Raw genomic sequence first — 17,758 nt, forward strand, 5'->3', positions numbered from 1 at the left:
AGGCTACCTTTTATTGATTGCTTACTGTATGCCCAGGACTGTGTAGACTTAATTAATTAATTATCATAGGTACCTCCCAGGTGGTAACTATTCTGTCCATTTTATGAATGAAGAAATTGAGGAGCCAAATAATTTGCTCAACACAAGGAAAGGGGAGAACAAGGACAAGCATCTGCTCATGATCTAACCACGACCTTTTTACTGCATTGTGTTGATGATGAACTTGAAAAAGGAGTCTGAGGGTAATTTACCTGCCCTGCTGTCCTGGGAAGGGTAGGCTCTTCCCCTGACTGCCCAGGGACGGAACCCACCCTCCTGTCTGCGTGATCCCGGGGGGCAGGGATTCTGCTCCTGGCTGCATGTTAGAATCACCAGTAAGGAGCTTTAAAAGCAGACAGTGCCCTCACCTCTCCTCAGAGTTAAATCTAACAGTTAAATTGAACCCCCTGAGAGCCAGAGCTCAGGCACTAGCATTTAAAAACCCTCCCAGTCCTTCTTTGTGCTGCCAACACTGAGAAGCACTGGGGCAGCAGGTAGGAGAGGAAGAGGACAGAAAAAGCTACTCCCCTGTCAGCCTCTTCTTATTCCCCTGCGACACCCCCACCAGGGCCACGAATGGCTGCGAACCCTGGCTGCCCTGCTTCCTCTCAGTCCTTGCCCTGAAGCCTGCATCCTCAGAACCCCGGGGGTACCTCGTCCTCTGTCTGCAGAAGTTCCGTTTAGTGTGTGTGTGATCTGCAGACAGGATGGCCTGCACATAGGGCCCTGCAGCTGAGGCCCCTGGGTGGACCTATCAAGACCAGACAGATCCCAGCAGGAAGACAGTTGACCACCCTAGGGCATTTCTGTTAGCTCCCCCTCGGGGGTGAGGGCAGTGAGCCGGAGGGGAGGGGTCAGTGGTCAAATGACCACTGGGGAGGATGGGGAGTGGAGGGAGTGTGAGTACTAGGGCTCCATAGGATGGGATTGGCTAAGTCATCATCTGCGCGATCCCCCCCCAGCTCTTGTGCCTGTGACTGTAGCACATCTCCCCTTGGTGTCCTGCCACAAGCCCCACCTGTCCCCCAGCCCCTCCCTTCATTCCTGTTTATTCCAGTGTGTTGTGTAGTCCTGGAGAATTTCCAGGTGGGAATTCCCTCTGGTGTCCAGTTTCAGGGACCGCTTGATTGAGGCACATTGGGGTGAGGGGCTCAGTCGGCCCATCTTGGAGCTCTTCTGAGCCAGCCTGGAGTCAAGAACGCCAAGGTTCACCTGGCAGTAGCAGCTGGCCAGCTAGCTCAGTTCCTACAGCAACATGGAGAGTGGGGGCAGGAATGTAGCAGGAGGCCTGCCTTGAACCCTGCAAGACTTGGGTTCGGCCACTGCCATGCTTGTGACCTTGGCCCATTGCTTTTCTTTCTTTTTTCTTTTCTACAAATTGGTCTGAAAGAGAGAGGAGAGAAACATTGATATGTTGTTCTACATATCTGTGCATTACTCGTTGATTCCTGTATGTGCTATGATTGGAGATCAAACCTGCAACCTTCGTGTATTGGGACAACGCTCTAACCAGCTGAGCTACCCAGCCAGGGCTTGGCCCATTGCTTTTCCTCCTCGGGTCTCAGCATCCCCATCTGCATTATAAAGGGGTTGGCCTAGATTACTGGTTCTCAAACTCCGCTCACATTGGAATCTTTGAGGAACCCTAAAAACTACCAGTGACTCGATTTTGTTCTCAGAGATGCTATTTTATTTTTAAAAAGATTTTATTTATTAATTTTTAGAGAGAAGAGAAGGAAGGGAGAGAAACACCAATGTGCAGTTGCCTCTTACGCCCCCTAACTGGGGACCTGGCCCGCAACCCAGCATTGTGCCATGGACTGGGAGTTAAACCAGCGACCTTTTGCTTTGCAGTCAGGTGCTAATCCACTGAGCCACTCCAGCCAGGGCAGGGTGCTGGTTTAATTGGGATTGGTTGTGGTCTGAGCATCAGGATTTTTTTAGACCTTCAGGTGATTCTAATTTACAGCCAATTTTGAGAACCACTGTATTAGATAATTGCTTCCTAACTAGTCATGGCACCCGTAGAACGAGGTAGTATTTGAACAGTACCCTGTTAACAGAGGCAACTGCAGAGGGGGCCCCAAATGCACACCTGCCTGGCTGCCCTTAAGGACCACAGGGCCTAGGGGCTCCGTACTAGCAAGAAGCTCTTGTGTTCGTCCAGCTGAAGTTTATTGCTTTACCAGTCCTCCAGTTGTGGTATACATGATGTTCGTGCTGAAGCCCAAGTGGCTTACAAAGTTACAGGCTAATTTAAACATGGGGCATCTTCATGGAGCATCAACTTCCTAGATTTTAGGAGAAAAATTGTGATTCGCCTTGTAAGGAACTTAAGACGTGTTAAAAATATAGTAAGATATGGCTATATCCTGGAGTAGAATGCAAAGCTCACATATATTTGAAACTAAAAGATCAGATGTCAAAGAAATTTGACCATTGTGTCAGGAGCCCTGGGCCTACTCATGGGCAGAAGGTCGCACTCCCTGACTTAGGATGACAGTTTGAGGAAATTGCTGGAGAAGCCCTGAGTCAGTCTCTGCCTTGGCACATAGGTCAGAGACAAGGAGAAGGATTAACTTCTGTGAGTTCAGGAATGCTTCTTGAAGGAGACAGCATTTCAAGAAGGTTCTTGGGGAAGGGGAGGGAAGAGAGGCCCTTGTTGGGAAAAGGTCATGGGCAGGGGCTCTGTAGTACCTGCGGCAGTAACACAAGTCAGACAATTCTTTCTTGCCCTTTGTGAACTCAAGAAAGCCCCCAAAGATACCTTCAACACATGAGCTTACCCTGTCCACACCCTTGAGGCTGGCCTGGCCTGCAGGCAGCCTGCCTGCAGCAGCTGGTGGAAAGTTGCAACACCAAAGCTCTCTCCCTTGCTTTGGCTTTCGCAGCCTGAGGCTGAGTCATTATTGCAGAAGTAGCTGCTGACCACCCAGGCAGGAGAGCAGCCCCATTACCCCAGCATCCTGCCATTTCCCACTGCATTCTTGCTCTGGTCCCCAGGCCTGAGAAGCCCCTGAGCTGCAGGGTCAGGAGCAGATTGGGGGAGGGAGAAACTGAGTCTCACCTGTTTCCTCTGCAATGTCTGCCTGGCAGACTGCCCTTTGCCCTTCTCACCCCCTATCCCTCCCCAGGGGCTTCTAAGAGTTTGGGTATAGCCTAAAGAGACTCTGGGAGGGGTACTCTTTTCAGCGGCCTGAGTCCTGGGTCCTCTATTCAGTAGCCTATCTGAGAGGCGGTCACGAGCCCAGAGCCCTCCAGTTTCTCAGCAGGGTGGCTGTTATGTCTCTTTGGCGGCTAGGCCAATAGTGTCTTGGGGCTCCAAGCATAGGATTGACCCGTGCTTCTGCTCGTCCCAACTCGGGAGGTAGCACAGCGTAGCTGTTGACCAAATTGACTATTGAGATGCACTGTTCAGTCACCGTTATGTCCGAAGTGCCTAGACAGTGCCTGGCACAAAGTAAGAGCTCAGTAAGTATTTACTGAATAAACAAAAAGAGCCAGACTGGATTTGGATCCCCATGGTAGACACTGTGGGATCTCTCTGTGCTTTACTTGTTTCGTTTGGTAAAATGGGGACAGTAACAGAACCTAGTTCATAGGATTAGTATGTATAAAGCCTTGAGGCAGTGCCTAGCATATGCTAAATACCCAATAAGTGTTTGCTGTCACCTTAAGTCTCTAACTTTATTTTTCCAGTCCCACCTCTCCCATGAAAAACTCTCTTGCTCATTTCTAAGCCTCTGAGGGGGTTACAGCTGATACCAGTGGTGACCAGCTGGACCCATCATCATACACAATTGGGGCCTAGGGCAGTATCCAGACCAGCCATCTGTGGGGCCCTCTTCCTTTCCTTTCCCTTAACATGCCTGTGGGTGAAGCGTGGTTGAAACACATGTAGACAGAGGCCTGCTTGGTGTGAAGGGCAGAGGGGCTCACAGACCATGAGGCTGACAAGGCCCAGGGTTCCCCTCTTTGGATCCGTCCTTTCCCCGCCAGAATGGCCTAAGTCAGAAAGGAGGACATGTCCCTTTTTAGTACCCCTCCGCGGTTCTCTGTTTCTTGTAATGAAAGCCTAGGGCCTGCAGGGAGCTGGGTGGCTCCCAGCCTTATGTTCCCCTCTCCTCTCAGTCTTGTCTGTGGCTGTTAATCTTGGGCACCACAAGCCAGTCACCCCAGATGACCTACCCTCCCCAGCTGGCCCACCATTATCCAGAGAGACGCTGGCCTGGCTGCCGTACAAATTCGATGGGCTCCGCTGCTGCCTGGAAGCTCCTCCCCTCCCCTGCTGTCCCCAACCTCGACCTCGTTTACTTCTCTTTTAAGGTTCATCTTAAACATTACCTCCTTTAAGACGTCTTTGCTGACTCCTGCACCCACATGTTCCCTTTCTCTCTAACTGACAAGGGCCTTCACTGTGCTTCCTTGTTCCAGTGCCACTTTCTCCACTAGGTGGGTAACTTCTCTCTCTTTTTTAATTTAAAGAATATGTTTATTGAATTTAGGGAGAGAGAAGGAGGGAGAGAGAGAGTGAGAGAAATATCAATGTTCTAACAAACTCAGTGAAAATGTGTGAAATGAAGAATGAATGTGTGGATGGACTTCCTGGGGAGTGTGCTCACTGGTACACACCATAGCTGAGGGTTGTTGTACCCCAAGGGGAAGAAGGGTACATCTCCTTGGGCTGGGACTGCTGTGTACACACTCCTGGGAGGATAGGCAGTGGGGAAGGGGGTTGAGCCTCTCTGGGCTGGGGCTGGCTGTTTGGGAGTTAGAAGACCAGCCTTCTTCTGCCCCCAGCCCAAATTCCTGGCAGCCTCACTGGGGCCTCTCACTGATAGGCAGGGACTTGGGGTCAGACTAGAATCTGTCTTTCTTCAGGACCCATATTGCTCCCTGTCTTAATCTATGGCATTGGCGGCTGCTTCAAGCTGTACCCATCGAGAGTCTCCCAAACATGGGCCTCTGCCCTCAGGCATCTCAACTCAGGCAAGAATCAGAAGACAGTGAAGGCCTTGGAAAGTGATCTTGTCCAGCCCCCTGCCTCCAAGCAGGCCTAGACTGAGAGTGGTCTGCCCTTCCCTTCAAAAATCTCTGGAGAGGGAGACTCCATAAGGTGTTCACCCACTTCTCAGCTCTAGACTCTGGCTGTGCTGGGCACCTCCAGCTCATTTGTGTGGCAGCCAGGCCACCTTTTGCTGGTCAGCATATGTGTTCTACTGTGGCTCTGTGAGACAGTTTAAATAGTTGGGAACGTATATTCTGGGTTCAGACTGGACTCAGATATTAGATTTAGATCATTTTTTGGCTGCGATGTTGGACAAACTCCTCAATCTTCTCTGTGCCTCAGTTTCCTTATCTCTGTTAGGGTTTTGGGTGGGGTTGGTAGGGTTGTTGTAAAGATTAAGTGAGCTAATGTGTGGAAAGCATTTAGAGGAGGACATGGCACTTAGTAAAATGCTCAGTAAATGGAAGCTGTTATTCTTACATGGCACCTGCCTTTCTGCCCCAGATCAGACCCATCTTCTCTGCTTTTCTGTGGCCACACACTTACCTCACCAAACCAATTCAACAGACATTTACTAGGGGTCCTTGGTGTGAGCCATTCTGTGCCAGGCACTGAGGGACAGATGTGAGTGAGTCGGGGTCCCTGTCCTTGGGATGTAAGGGTGCCTTGGAGACGTGATGTGGTGTGCACGCAAGCACCTACTATGCTGGTGGCGGTAATGAATGAGTGAGACAGGTTTCTGTCCTCAAGAAACTCGAAGTCCAGATGGGAAACAGACGTGGGAGAAAAGCGAAAGGACTAATGCAGAAACTGCTGCCATCCTTTCTGCTTTCTAGGAACGTGGTCTGTTTCCTCTTGGGGAAGTGGTTCTTTTGTGGGGAAAACACAGCGGTGGGCCCTTTCGTGAGAAAGGCATGGCCTGAATGGGTGAAGATGAGGTCAAGAGACAAAGTTTTGCATAATATAAGATGTTGAGGAAACTGGCATTTCTGAGGCAGCTGGGCAGAGAGGGTGCAGGTAGGGCCCTCGAAAGATTTCTAGGCCTAATTAAATCTCATCTTGATTTTTAAGAAACTGTCACTTTTTTTTGTTACTAGGTAATATATTTGCATATGTTGAAATTCTAAGTGTATGAACATGTATGCAATTAAAAGTTTCCCTTCACCCTTGCCCCTAGCCAGTAAGGTTACCACCAGTTTCTTATGTGGCTTCCCAGAGATATTCTATGTGTATACAGCAAATATATGTAAACATTTTCCCCTTCCCCCAGCTCCCTTTTTCTTTCACAAATATGCCATTCACAGTATCCTGCACCTAGGTTTGTATTTATTTAGTGATCATTCCATGAGCAGCAAAAGATTTCGCATGATTTTTTTTACAGCTGCACAGGCTTTCACTCTGAGTACCAAGGTTTATTTATTTACCCAGCCTCCCATTGTTTCACCTTGATGTCGAAGTTGCTTCCTGCTCTGTGCTATGGTTTCCTGATATACACTCGAATCTCCAGGAGAGTCTGCCCCACAGATGTGGGCCTGGCGAAGCTTGGGAGCAGACCACCACATGGCAGAGGTCTTCATGAGGAAAGACTTGGGGCAGTCCCCCTGTCCCCGCCCTCGGAAATGCTGGGAAGGACTCTGTACCGTCCACGTCATGTGCGTGGGGCTCAAGCCTTCCCAATGGATGTTGTAAGAAAGAGCAAGTCAAGGAGACCCAAGGTCAAGAAGCCATCCAGACGTGAAATGCCTGTGTTGCTCAAGTAGTGGCGACATAATAAGAAATGCAGCCCTTTGGGCACCGTCCTGTGCACCAAAAGAAAAGGAAAAAAAAGAAAAAGGAAGGGGGAATAAAGAAGGAAAACAAGCTCAGCCCTGGCTGGGTAACAGTTGGTTGGAGCATCGTCCTGATACACCAAGGTTGTGGGCTAAGTCCGTGGTGAGGGCTTGTAAAGAATCAACCAATGAATGCATAAATGAATGGAACAGCAAATCAATGTTTCTCTGCCTCTGTCTCTCCTTCCCTCTCTCTCTCTCAAATCAATAAATTAAAAAAGAAAAAAAGAAACACAGCCAAATATGATAGTACAGGGGGAATCCCAAGGTCATAGAATGCCAGCGGAGAAAGTGACCTCAGAGGCCACTGGGCACTCTTCTCTCATCGTCACGATGCTACAGATAGTTAACACTGATTGAGCCCTTACTCGGTGGCCGGCAGCATTCCAAGTGCTTTGTGGCAGTTAGCCTCTTTAATCCTCACACAACCTTTGAGGTGGATACTATCACTAACCTCATGTGAGATAAAGAAAGACACAAAGAGGACATACACCAATCCCAAGTTCACAAAGCTCGTAAGTGGCATCTGGGACCCAAAACCCAGGAGTCTGGCCTGGAGACCATGCTCTGAAGCTTCACATGTTCTACCACACAAGTGAGATAGAGACAGGGCCCAGAGGGGAGCTTGGTGGCAGAGCCACAGGGGTTAGAACCCCTTTAAGGACCTTCCCTCCAACAACACAGTACCTCAGTTTGCCTTGATGGGTTTAGAGAAGGGTGGGCAGTATAGGGAGAGGACCCAGTAGGGGTGGGTGTGGCTTGTGGGGGATGAAGAAAAAGACTGTGATTAGTTCAAGGTGGTGGTCCTGGGACAGCCTGGTGCCTGGGGACATGCTGAACACCTGACATTGCTGGTGGGTCTGGGGTGTGTCTGGAAGACCATAAGTGCTTTCAGGGGTCCCCTTGTGGAGGTTTCATGGAAGTGCTTTGGGGAAGTGATGGTTTCAGAACTCTTTCTGACTTCTAGGTTTGGGCACTTTCAACAACCGTCCCAGTTAGGCTGTGGAGCTCCCCACCTTGCTGGTCCCCACTATCCCAGTCACAGCCCAAGCATCTGTCTGCTGCAGTTCTGAGCCCGCCTGGGAGTCTATCTCAGATTGAGAGATCAACCTCACCAGTTGAAGATGGCGAGATGGGGCAGAGCATCCATCCCATCTCTGCTCCTGCTTGTCCTTCCTGACCCCGCCATGCTTTGTGTGCCGTGCCTCCCTGTAGCTGTGCTCATGCGGACTCATCTAGGCCCTGAGAGCAACTCCAGGGCGTGTGAGCCTCCCAGCCCCTGACACAGTGCCTGGCACTTAGTAGGCACTCAATAAAGCACATGGAACCGATGAGCCACTCCACCAGCCTGCCATTCTGTCTTGGAGGGATGCTGTATCCTCCACTGTTCTTTGGCCCTCACCCAAGTCCCTCCTTCCTGATTCCCAAAGGAATTTGGGGTCGTATCCAGCCTGTTTTTTAAAAAACCGCTTTATTGAGCTATAATTCACACATCGTACAGCTCACCCACTTAAAGAGACAGTTCCACGGTTTTAGCCTACTCTCAGAGTTGTGCAACTTTCATCACCACGATCAATTCTAGAGCATTTTCATCATCAGCCTGCTCATCTTTTGGCAGCTCCTGCCCTCCCCAGCTTTCTAACACCCACAGGTCTTCCTCAACTTAAAAAAAAAAGCCTCCCTTGACCCTGCTCTGCACTCTGGCCATTGTGCAATGTGTTTCCCTCTCTCCATGACTAAATCTCCTGAATGAGCGGTTCACACCCACTGTCTTCATTTTCTCAGATTCAATAAATGTGGTTTTTTTTTTTTAAAAAAAAAAGCATCCACAAGGCACTGTGCCAGAGGTTTTCATATATATCATCTTATTTAATTCTCACAAATACTGTGTGAACTGGGAGTTATTATCTCTATTTTAGAGGCAAGAAACTCAAGGCAGAAAGAAAGCAACTTGCCCAAGGGGCTTGGTTGGGATTTGAACCCAGATCTGCATGACTTCAGAGCTGATACTTCTTCTCTGCTGCTGCTGTCTCTGCAGTAAGTCCAGCTGCACAATTGACCTGTTGGCCTTCTCACTCATCACTTGGGCTGGGTGCTCCTTGAATCTCATCATCCTACAAATAACCTTTCTGTTCCAATCAGAATGATGCCCCTTACGCAGGCCGATTCTCTTCTCTAAGCCTTTGTTCAAGCTGCTCCTTCCACCTGACATCATTTTCCTTCCTTCTTTTTACCTTAAATATCCAAACTGCAACCCCGCCTTTTTTTTTTGCTCAGATCTACTTTGTGCCTGAGAACTCCCTGTATCTTTGATTGAGCCTATCTGCTCTTGAAGGCTGTGTCTTGTTGGCTTGTTCTCTTCCTTACCAAACAGCTCAACCTTGTTATTGAAATTGGTGTGGGTGCAGTTTTAAATTTCCTGGGACCCTGGAACCACACTGGTACCCTACAACCTGCACCTTGCTGTGTTATGAATGGGGCAGGTTCTCAGTAAGTGTTCTGGGAGAAAGGAAAGAGAAAAAGGAAGGGAGGGAGAACAGGAAGGAAGGAAGGAAGGAAGGAAGAGTTTGGGGGGGGGGTGAAATGGTGGTAGGGATAGTGTGGGTCCTAGGAGATGTGGCTATGAGGTGCTTTCAATCCGGATACCTATTTTAAGGTCAGAGTAAAGCTGGGTCTCTTCAAGGGGACTCACCTAGTTTATGCACGAAATGATTATTGTTTGCATAACCTCTCAGCCCACCCCCTGTTGAAGATGGGGGAGGGGGTGCTTGTGTCGTTTTCTAGATAAAAGAGTCTATAGAGCAGGGACCATGTCAGGCCCCGATCACTTTCCTGGACTCAGCATGAGGCCTGACACGTGGCAGCTCTCTAAAAATGATTAGGAAAAGAATGGACTTACCTGTGGCCCACCTGAGTCCCCCAACATATGCTGTCCCCAAGGCATTTTAAGGATATATACCATCTCAGTCACTTCATTTATTCAAGAAATACTAAGCACCTACTATGTGCTAAGCATAGTTGTAGGTACTTGAGCTATAACAGTGAACAGAACTGATAGATTTAGCTGCATACATGGAGCTGGCATTCTAGTGGGGGAGGGAGACAATAAAGCAGAATGCATAAAAAATAAGTAAATTATAGGGTGTATTAGAAACCGGTAAGGGCTTTGGAAATTGAGTTGAGTAAGAAAAGGGGGGAAGACTGGGAATGTCAAGGGAAGGATGGTTATAGAAAAATATAGTTTGGTCAGAATAGGCCTAGTTGAGAGGTGAAAATTAGGATCATAACCTGAAGGAGGTGAGGGAGTGAGCCATGAGGGCAGAGCATTCAAGGCAGAGAAAACAGCTGGAGAAAAGGCCCTGAATGAGGAATGTGTCTTGAGTGTCTGAGACCAGTAGGGCTGGAGCAAACGGAACGGGGGAGAGTGGTGGGAGGGGAGAGGAGGGGCTGAGGTCAGATGGTATGGATCCTGGAGGCCATTGTGAGGGCCTGGCTTTTACTCCGAGTGGGAACTAACACTGGAGGGGGTTGAGCAGAGGACGGATGAGGTTGGCTTAAAAAGTGTCAATTCTAACTCTGGTTATTGTGTGGAGAGTAGACTGTAGGTTCCAAAAGCAGAAGGAAGGAGACCTGTAAGAGGCCACTGAAGTAATTCAGGAGAGGGAGGATGCAGGTTGGTGCAGGCAGTGGTAGTGATTGGGAGTGGTGGGTTCTGACTGTATTTGAAGGCAGAGCCAACAAGACTTCCTGATGATCGACGGTGAGATGTAGGGTAGAGATGCCAATGGGGGCTCCAAGATGTTTGGCCCGAGCCATTGGAAGGATGGAGTTGCTCTTAGCAGTGACGAGGAAGCTGTGAGTGAGGTACATGCAGAGGGAAATATCAGAGGTTCAGTTTTGGACATGCTGAGTTTGAGACATCTAGTGGGTGCCCAGGTGGCATTTACCCATGGGTCATTGACTCTACAGGTTGGTAATCCTTTGACTTGACCCTGCTCTCTCACACCTGTGCAGGGCTGCTGCCAGGAACAGGGGGTGCTGATCCCTTAGACTGCGACTGTGCAGTGCATGGGGTGGCCCTGTTTCTGAGGCTCAGCTTCCTCATTTGCAAGATTGGTATAATAATACTCATTTGGGGAGGTGCTGTGGGGGATCAAATGAGCCAGTAGACATAAAGCACTTAGCACAGTGTCTGGCACAAAAGAAGTACTTGAAAAGTAGTAAAAAAAAATAACAAGGAACCGACCTGGACTGGCTCCTGGGGGCCAGGCATCAAGTGGGTTATGGGTGTAGGGACCAGTGAGTGGGGGGAGGGAAAGGCTAAGAATGGAGCTGGAGCCCGGAGGATGCAATTTCATTGTTCCAGGAGGACTGGAGCTTGTTGGGCAACAGGAAGAGGAAAGACCTGTGGAAGGGTGTAGGGGCCATCCAACCATAGGTGACGGAACAGCTACCGGGCTTGGGACTGAGCTGCTGTCCTCGGAGTGTCTCAGCCAGGAAGATGGGGGCCAGCTGTCTGGTTGCCTGGGGACACTGTCCCTTTGCAGTAGTACCCGTAGGAGATACTACCCAGTCTTTGGCTTTTTAAGGGCTGTGTCTTCTAAGTGGAGAATCCAGGATTTCCTTGGTGTTTCTTTCAGGCCCTGCACATGGCTTGGTGTGCAGCAGGTCTTTAATAAATGTTAACCCTTCCCTCCACGTCTATAGAACGGTGGCTAAGAAACCTCATTTTCTAGAATTAACAGGAAGGTGACATTCGATAGCATAGAAGAAGCCACCTTCACAGCACGTAACATTTAACCCCCAGGGTAACTGAGTCTCAGAGATGTCCAGTGATCTCCCCTAGGCCACAGGCATAAGGGGTGAAGGGGGATTCGGGCAGTCTTCCTCAGCAGACCGTCTTCAGCAAGTTTAGAGAGTGAGGAGGGCAGAGCTGGGCAGAGAGAAGGGAGAGTCAGGTTCCATCTGGGTAGGGCATGGCTTTCAGAGCAGGTCCCGGTGTGGGGTGGGTGTGCTGAGCACAGGCACTGGAGTGTGAGACCCCCGAAAGTGGGGCAGGGAGAGGAGCGAGGGGAAGGAGCCTGTGCAGCTTCCTGCAGCTCTTCGAGAGGAGGGAGTGAACGTTTTGGGGCGTGGACCAGACCATAAGGTCCTCCTGCTGGGGAGTGCCATCCTCCCATTGTGTAGATGAGGCTGCTCAGCCCCAGAGAGGGTAAGACCTTGCTCCAGGTCACATAGTCCAACAGTGATGGAGCCAGGATTGTGACCAGCTCTGCTCAACTATAAAGGCTGCCCTGTCTCCACTACACCACTGGTCATTGTGACCCCCAGGCGACAGGGAGATTGACAGTGCTAGATGACCTTTTGATGATGTCTTCTAACAGAAACAGTCTCTCAATCTCTGCTCCTTGGTCTCCTTCCACACTCACCCCAGCCTCCTCTCTTTCTCTTCTCTATTCACTACTCAACCCCTAGTAACCCCGCGGGCTCTCTGCAGGGCCAGAGGAGGAGGAGACGGCTCCTCTGGGTAACTCACATTAACTCTGCAGCTTGCTCAGTTCCCTCCCACTCCACCAACAGGGTGGTGAGGACCCCTCCCCCCCATCCTCTGCAAGCACAGCTGAGGGGTACTTCCCAGAATTAGCCACCCGAGAACAGCTGGAGCAGAGAGGGGGAGGTGGGAGAGGGGATGGAGGCTAACAGCTTCCAGATGTGCCAGGGCACGAGAGAGCCTCCGCTCCAGTGGACTCCTGCCACAATTGGGAGGCTGGGATGGGCTGGCCCCCACGTCCAAGACTTCAGAATTGCCAAGGCAGCTGGGCAGATCCTTGCTCAAAAACTGCATGCAAATGCATGTGTGCAGGGTGAGGGGTCTCCGTGCTGCACCTGCAGGGGCTCCTGGGAAAACCCCTGCGGCCCAGCTGCTCTCTCTGGCCTTTTGTTGAAACATCCAACTATCACTTTATTTATATTTCTATGCCTAAGTCACATGGAAGAGACAATCAAGCAGTTCTGCCCCATTTCAGGAAAAGTTTTGAATCAACACCAGTCATGTATGACAAGTAAGTAGGAATGGTGACATCCCTGGATCAAGACTGACAGGAAAACAAGCTCTCATGCTTGTTGTTCTTCTCCAGGAAGGCTGTGGCACAACGGTCAGCACCAGCCACGCGAGCACCAAAGCTCTCGTGCCGGCCACACGTTCATATCTCTTCTCCGAAGCTAGCGAATCATGTAAAATAAGTGGGTTTGAAAAAAAGTCTTAAAATGAAACCCAAATAAGTTAAAGAACCATGTTCTGAACGTATTTTCCTTCTAAAATTAACATAAAACACACTTTTCTCCTAAGAGCATTACCAGTACTGCTCTCTACCTCGGCACACTGCCAGTGGTGGAGGCACGGAGTGCGGCGGCTTTGAGAGCAGGGTCTGGGCTCACAGCTCGGAACCAAGTCCCAGCTCAGCCACTTACCTGCCTCGGGACCCCAGGCTGACTGCTCAGCAACCTTCCCCATCAGTCAGTTTCTCTTTCATGTAGTTATTATTAGGGCTAAGTGAGATAATCTATGCAAAACACTTCACACTGTGCCTGGCATGTAGTCAGTTATTACTATTTAGAGAACACCTACCTTGTTTCAGAAGCCATGCCATTTTGTCTTGGCAACCTGGGAGTTGACTGCAAGTGCCCCCATTTTTATGAGAGGAAATCGAGGCTCAGAGAGGCTGAATCATCTGTCTGGGGTTACATGTGTTAAGTGGCGGGGTCGTGACACATACCCAGGTCTATTAGCCCCTGAAACCTAGGCTCATTGTACAGCGCCCTCCCTGGGTGTTTCTTGACTATTTCCATCAGTGGTAAAGAGTCGTTAGACTCGTTGGGAGCCGGGGGCTAGGGGCATCATTTTCAGTCCTGCTTATATGAAGAGATGACAGCAAAAAAAGGGCAACAGCTTGGGGTTCAGAGGGGCCCTGGAAGAAGATAAGTGCGCTAGAGGGGGCATTAAGTATAGGGGATTTCAGGAAGGTGGAAGGAGCAGGGGACAGGGTATCCCCAGGTTGGAAGGAGTCCAGGTTGTCCTAGGGTGCCCTCAAAGATCCCCCGGGCCCCCCTGAGCAAAGCCTCAGTGTGCTGACTGCGCTCTCATTACGTGTTCCTTACTTTGCCAATTGCTGCTCCCCTTCTGCACGTCTTCTCCTTGGCCGGGGTGGGTGGTGGAGGGTCTCCAGAATTCCCCTTTGTGAAATGGAGAGGACAGGAGTGCAGGGAGGAGGAGAACCAAGAGTGAGGGGCTGGGGCTGGCCAGCAGGGAGGCCCGCCATTGGCTCAGGTCCCAGGGCCTGGGCCTGAGTAGGGAGCTGCCTGCCCCTCACCATTCCCTCCCCCTGCCCCCCAGGGCTCCTTGGCTGCTGAGCCTGCCAGCTGGGCCCCTGCCAAGCCAAACAGCTGCCAGGGGGAGAGGAAGAAGCGTTTCCGAGCAGAGAGGCCCCTGTGGGCTCCAATTCAAGCCTAGAATCCCCCTTTCTTACCGCCAAGTGGAAAGGGGAGTCTGCACACATGCACGCAGGCATGCATGGCTCCAGAGCACCTGGGCACAGGGCCAGAGGGCCCGGGATGCTACAGGGACACACAGTTGGACCGGGGGTGTCCGGGAGCAGGCTCCAGGAGGGACAGAGAGACGGCCTGGATGACTGTGCCAGGTGGTGGTGGGCTTGGAGAAACAGGTTTGGCTCACTCAGGGGTTGGGGGTTGTGTAGTGGGTTAAATGGTCCTCCCCCCTCCCACCAAATTTATATCCACCGGAAACCTCAGAGTATGATCTTATTTGAAAAAAGGGTCTTTGCAGATGTAATTCAGGTGAGGATTGAGATGAAATCATGCTGCATTAGGGTGGGCTGTAGGTCCGATGAGAATGCCTTTATAAGAAACATGCACACAAAAACCAGCTCACAAAACCATACAGAAACCCACAGGAGAAGATGCGGTGAGGGTGGAGGCAGAGATTGGAGCTGCAGGCCAGGGAACCACTGGGGACACGGGAAGCTGGAAGATACTAGGAAGGATTCTCCCTCAGGGCCTTTGGAGGGAACTTGACCCAGCCAACACCTTGATTTCAGACTTTTGGCCTCCAGAATTGCAAGAGAATGCATTTCTGTTGTTTTAAGCCATACAGTTTGTGTTTGTTACGGCAGCCCTAGAAAACTAATACAGGAAGGCATATGGCAAAAGGGGTGGGTGGGCACGCCAGGGCTTGATAAGAAAGGCTTGGAAAAAGATCTATTATTTATCACGTGGCTCCTCTGTGCCAGGCAATTTCGAAGATACTTATCTCAGTCCGTACAATGACCCTGCCAGTAAGAATTATGATTCCCGTTCCACAGTGAGCTTCAGACCCAACCTTGTTCCAATATTGGATCTCCTGTCTTTGAGCCTGGCCTCTGTCCACCATTGCTCCAAGGAAGCCTCAGCAGTTTCTAGGTCAGATGGTCGGTTCTTCCACTCGGAGGGAAAGTCTCCAGAGGTCTGGGGCGGGGGGCCATATTCTACCTCACTGGGAGCTGGGCAAGGAGTCGTTGCCCCATTGCTCCGGGGCCCTTCTGTGTCTGGATGCCCCGGACCACACGTACTCACGCCCTGTTCTGGTGGTCCTCCGGGACACGCGTGCCTGATGGATGGTCTGTTCACATCCCTGAGCCTCAGTGAGGGAAGGAAGACGCCTACTTGTCTCATGGCCGCTCTACTACCTCCATCACTACCTCCACTGTCGTCACTGTCTCCAGCAATAGCATGCCCTCTGCCATCGCCGCCTGCCCTTTGTCACCACCTGTCACTTCCACCATGGTAATCACCATCACCGTGATCTCCACTGAAGCTGCTAGAACTGCTATCACAACCAGTACTTCTGTGTCCACGTAACCACCTCTGTCACTTCCCTGCTGCCCCTTTACCGCCCCCAACACACCCGTCATCACTGTGTGAAACACAGCAAGGTTAGTTAGAGTCGGGCAAGGTGACTCGGGAGATGTCCTGTGCCAGGACAGCAGAGCAGGACTGAGCAGGACTGAGCAGAGCTGCGATATGTCTGGTCAGCAGATGGGATCGGTAGTAGAGGGGAACCCCACATTCACCCTTGTGGAGAGGGGAGGTGAGCCTGCCTGGCTGGAGTGAACTCTTAGCAGGACAGTCTGTCTTTGAAGGCGTGGGTTTGGGAGGGTGGAGGTTGCCTGGCTTGTGCTAATTTCTGGGGAATGTGGGTTTTGGCGGGCCCCTGGCTCCAGGCCCCGCTTGGCTTGGCCATGGCAGTGAGGTCATGATAGAGGCTGCACAGGGAGTGGGGGACAGGGAGAGCGGGCCGCCTTGGCGGGGAGAGGGAGAGGGCCTCTCTCCACAGGCTGGCCCTACCCAAAATGGCGAAGTCAGCACGCCTTGACACTCCATTTCCCCAGACTTCCATCCCCTCTGCCTGCCCGGCTCCTCTCGCTGTGGGCACTCTCTGCCAGGCGCGGACTCCCTCTTTCCCAGAGACACTTGGCGAGTCAGTCCAGCCACCTGAGGGGACTCAGGAACCAGCAGGCGCAAGTGGCAGGGAGAGAACCAACTGTCGGAGTGGGATGTCCCATTTCTCCACTCACTTGGGCAGCCCCTTCTTCAACATTAGGCTATAATGTGTGTGTGTCTCTGTGTGTGTCTCTGTGTGTGTGTGTGGTGGTGGTAGCAGTGGTAGAAGAGAGGGGGGCAGAATATTCCAGATGCTAAGGCCACAGGTGCTCCCCTCACCCCTTCCTTGCAAGCCCAGCCACCTCCACGGCCTTAAAGGACAGGACTGGATGGCTCTGGGAGCAGCCTCTCTCAATCCTTCCAAACCCCTAAGCTGCCCCAGTACCAGACTAATCCCACTCTTTAAGATCACACTTGAGAGCTTCGGGAAGTGGGAAACGATACTATTGTGGGATGTGCTTATCTCTGCATCAGGCGTGAGAGCCGGGCAGACAGGCTGGCGACTGGAGAGGCTGAGGGGCCACTGAGTCCCACACAGGGGTTGGAGGGTGGGGTCAGTGAGAGCACTGGGGAGGGACCCAGGCACCCCCCACCCCACCCAGGGAAGAGGGTGTGGCTGAGCCACCTCCCACTTGCCACTGCAGACTGCTCCTAAGGGGAAAGCCTTTTTCTGGGTTGGGAAAGACTTTGGCAGGACACAGAGACCTTTTGATGAACAATATGATACAATAGTGACACAACAGATGATATAATAGTGATAGCAGGTGTTTACTGGGTGCTTACGGTGTATCAGGCCCTCTCTAAGCCCTTTGTATGTATCAACTAATTTAACTCACCAATACTACTAAGACTAGTATAATCACTGTTATCTGTACTTTGCTGGAGGTTGTTATTCTGCCCATCAGAAGTGGGCCTGGGATCTGTGCGCAGTCTGCCTGGCTCCAGAGCTCCTGCTCTTCTTCACTTCAGGGGGGTGGGGATAGGATTTCCTCTCCTGAAGTTGGGAGTCCCCACTCCAAACCCGCAGACTGCTGCTTCCTCCCCAGGACTGCCCCCTGCGGGGCAGACAGCACAGAAACCGGAGCCAGGAGCCTGGGGTCTTCTTGGGCATGTGTGCGGTTGTGGCAGAGCTCTCTGCCTCTGTTTCCTCACCTGCCCTGAGCAAGCACTGCGCTGAGCCCCCGCTGCCCCTTGAAGGCCCTTCTGGGTCCCATCAGGAGTTGAGCTGCCCCAGCACGGAACTCCTCACGTCTGTTGGGCCTCCATGGGATGGGCCTGGCTCTGGGCCTGACTGGGGCGGGGACGACAACGGCCCGGAAGACTCCTGTTTGTCTGGACAGCCACCTCTTTGATTCTGCTCTGTCAAGAGGAGCAGCAGTGTCGCAGA

General features: G+C 51.4%; 1 long non-coding RNA gene across 3 annotated transcripts in view; it reads left to right on the forward strand.

The window, feature by feature from the left end:
- The window catches only part of LOC123479462 (uncharacterized), an 18,961-nt gene extending 11,665 nt beyond the window's left edge, over positions 1-7,296 (forward strand). For all 3 annotated transcript variants that reach the window (XR_006655086.2, XR_008425529.2, XR_008425530.1), the window contains one exon: positions 6,429-7,296. This is a non-coding gene — a long non-coding RNA (uncharacterized lncRNA). The remainder of the gene's footprint in view (positions 1-6,428) is intronic.
- Positions 7,297-17,758: the final 10,462 nt, after the last annotated feature.

This window comes from Desmodus rotundus, chromosome 11, assembly GCF_022682495.2.
Source record: "Desmodus rotundus isolate HL8 chromosome 11, HLdesRot8A.1, whole genome shotgun sequence".
In the NCBI taxonomy this organism is placed as follows: Eukaryota; Metazoa; Chordata; class Mammalia; order Chiroptera; family Phyllostomidae; genus Desmodus; species Desmodus rotundus.